The sequence below is a fragment of the Jaculus jaculus genome, chromosome 10 (assembly GCF_020740685.1).
Source record: "Jaculus jaculus isolate mJacJac1 chromosome 10, mJacJac1.mat.Y.cur, whole genome shotgun sequence".
NCBI lineage: Eukaryota > Metazoa > Chordata > Mammalia > Rodentia > Dipodidae > Jaculus > Jaculus jaculus.
Genome location: NC_059111.1, coordinates 112,100,640 through 112,104,204, shown reverse-complemented (window position 1 = coordinate 112,104,204; position 3,565 = coordinate 112,100,640). Strand labels below are relative to the sequence as shown.

At 41.6% G+C, this 3,565-nt stretch overlaps 1 pseudogene; it reads left to right on the top strand.

Moving 5' to 3' along the window:
- Positions 1-551: 551 nt before the first annotated feature.
- LOC101606631 lies at positions 552-1,353 on the top strand (annotated as a pseudogene).
- The last annotated feature ends 2,212 nt before the right edge of the window (positions 1,354-3,565 follow it).

Below are 3,565 nucleotides of genomic sequence, written 5' to 3'. Positions count from 1 at the left end.
TGCAGGGGCTGAAGGCCCTAGCACACCCATTCTCTCCCTCTCTCTCAAAAATGAGTTACTTGTGCCGGGCGCGGTGGTGCACGCCTTTAATCCCAGCACTTGGGAGGCAGAGGTAGGAGGATCGCCATGAGTTCGAGGCCACCCTGAGACTACAGAGTTAATTCCAGGTCAGCCTGGACCAGAGTGAGACCCTACCTCAAAAAACCAAAAAAAAAAAAAAAAAAATGAGTTACTTGGGCTGGAGAGATGGCTTATTGGTTAAGACACTTGCCTGCAAAGCCAAAGAACACAGGTTTGATTCCCCAGGTCCCACGCAAGCCAGATGCACAAGGTGGCGCATGTGTCTGATGTTCATTTGCAGTGACTGGAGGCCCTGGTATGCCAATTCATTCTCTCTCTCTTTCTCAAATAAGTAAATAACATATTTTAAAAAATGAAATGTGGGCTGGAGGGCGGGCTGCGGAGTCGCCCGTGGTCAGGAGCACTCGGGTTTGTGCGCGCCAAAGGTACCGTGGCCAGCGTGTCGGTGCGGCGCTTCCTGCGCAATCCGGTGCTCGGCTGAGGCTCCGGCCTTAGGCCCCACCATGGCTTCGGTATTGGAGGAGTTGCAGAAAGATCTAGAAGAGCTAAAGGTCCTGTTGGAAAAGTCCACTAGGAAAAGAGCGCGTGATGCCCTTACAGTTGAACAAACCAAGATTGAGACAGAAATAAAGAACATGATGCAGCAGAAATCACAGAAGAAACCAGAACTTGTTGGCAGTGAAAAGCCAGCTGCTGTGGCTGCTCCTCGTACAACAGGACAAACAGTGAAGATCAGTAGTTATGGATGGGGTCAGTCAGATGAGTTTGTGAAAATCAACATTACCTTCACTGAAGATCACCAGGTTCCCATTGAGGACGTGCAAGTGCATTTCATCAGGAGATCATTTGATCTTTTGCTGAAGAATCTAAATGAGAAGAATTACTCCATGATTGTGAACAATCTTCTGAAACCCATCTCTATGGAAGGCAGTTCAAAAAAAGTCAAGACTGACCCAGTTATCCTCTTATGTAGAAGGAAAGCAGAAAACACAGGATGGGGCTACTTGACTCAAGGTGAGAAGGAGTGCAAAGAGAAAAAAAAAAAAGCCCTCCTATGACAATGAAACAGATCCCAGTGAGGGATTAATGAGTGTCCTAAAGAAAATTTATGAAGATGGAGACGATGATATGAAGCGAACCATTGATAAAGCCTGGGTGGAATCAGGAGAGAAGCAAGCAAGGGAGAGACAGATTTTTAAGACTTCAGTTTTGGGGAACTGGGTTGTGGAAATTTGTGTTTCCAATAAGGGAATGTTGTTGAGCTGCACATAAATTTGAGAGACAACAATTTACACAGCTACCTTCTAGGAGAAGGCAGTGACTTGCCAATGGAGGATGTATTTTAAATATGCTTATTAAGCTTTCGCCAAAGATAGTTTCATTAGTTCCCTGGTAATTTTGTTCAAAATAGGGTTATGGCATTCTTGTTGAGATGTGAAAAGTGTGTCTAACCCAACAAAGGCGATACATTGTGTATTTCTGTTCAGGTGGAAGGTAGGAAACAAAAGTATTTGACTGCCTGTAACTTACATCAGCTATGCTAATGTAAAAATAAGAGTAAAGCCAAAATATTCACTAAGATTCCAATTTGTACAAGTATGTGAAAGTTACTGCAGAGCAGGTGACCTTTTATCACCAGCTTGAGCTGTGTATATACCATGCATTACCACGTACTAGTAATCCAATCACAAGTGCTCCTATCTGGAACTAAACATATGTTTGTGAATATAAAATTGAAACAAAATACAAACTTCACAAAAACGTATAAGCATCTTTATATGAGAGCAACTGCCATGGACCAGATGGTTTACAGAACAGCTATGAAAGAAAAATAATTTGAAAATCCATTTATGCCTATGTTCAATAAAGTTTGATTTGTATTAATAAAAAGGAAATGTGATCTTTAAAATAAATAAATAAATAATTTTAAAACCTTTAGGGACTGGAGAGATTGCTTAGTGGCTAAGGCACTTGCCTGTGAAGCCTAAGGACTCAAGTTCAATTCCCAGGTTCCACATAAGTCAGATGCACAAGGTGGCATGGCGCATGTATCTGGAGTTCATTTGTAGTGGCTAGAGGCCCTGGAACACCCATTCTCTCTCTGTATCTCTCTCTGTCCTTCTATCTCTCTCTAATAAATAAAAATAATTAAAGAAAATTTAAACCCTTTAAAATTCATTTCATGATTTTTTTTATGATACTCAAGTTAGCAGTCAAAAAGTACTTTTTTGTTTTTGGTTTTCTGAGGTAGGGTCTCACCTTAGCTAAAAAGTCCTTTTTGAAGCCGGGTGTGGTGGTGCACACCTTAATCCCAGAACTCAGGAGGCAGAGGTAGGAGGATCACCATGAGTTTGAGGCCACCCTGAGACTACATAGTGAATTCCAGGTCAGCCTGGATATAACATGACCTACCTTGGGGGGTGGGGGGGGGGGACAAAAAACAGCACTTTTTAAAACCATCCATCTTCTTGTTTTTGTTTTTTGTTATTGTTTGTTTTGTAATGAAGATGTGGCACATTTATACAATGGAGTTTTACTCAGTGGTAAAGAAAAATGAAGTTATGAAATTTGCAGAAAAATGGATGAATCTGGAAAGGATTATACTAAGTGAGGTAACCCAGGCCCAGAAAGGCAAGCGCCACATGTTCTCTCTCATATGTGGATCCTAGCTACAGATGATTGGGCTTCTGCATGAGAAGGAAAATACTTGGTAGCAGAGGCCAGTAAGTTAAAAAGGAGACATAAAGGGAAGAGAAAGGAAGGGAGGAGGATACTTAATAGGTTGATATTGTATATATGTAATTACAATGATTGTAATGGGGAGGTAATATGATGGAGAATGGAATTTCAAAGGGGAAAGTGTGGGGGTGGGGAGGGAGGGAATTAACATGGGATTTTTTTATAATCATGGAAAATGTTAATAAAAATTTTAAAAATTAAAAGAAATAATAAAATAATGCATTCTAGCAAGAAAATAATAAAATAATAAAACCATCCATCTTTTCGTTTTTGTTTTTTGTTATTGTTTGTTTTGTAATTTTTTATGAGAGAGAATGAGAATTGGCGCAACAGGTCCTCCAGCCGCTGCAGTTGAACGCCACGTGCATGTGCCGTCTTGTGTGACCTCACACGCTTGCATCACCTTGTGTCTGGCTTTCATGGGATCTGGAGGGTCAAACATGGGGTCCCTAGGCTTCACAGGCAAGTGCCTTAACCACTAAGCCAACTCTCCAGCCCTGTTGTTTTTTGAGATAGTGTCTCCCTCTATTGAGATTGAGGGGATTAAAATGTGCACCACCACACCCGGCTGTTTTTGTTTGTTTGTTTGTTTGTTTTTGGTTTTGCGAGGTAGGGTCTCGCTCTAGCCCAGGCTGACCTGGCATTCATTATGTAGTTTTAGGATGGCCTGGAACTCATGGTGATCTTCCTACTTCTGTCTCCTGAGTGCTGGGATTAAAGGCATGTGCCACCACGCCTGTTTTTT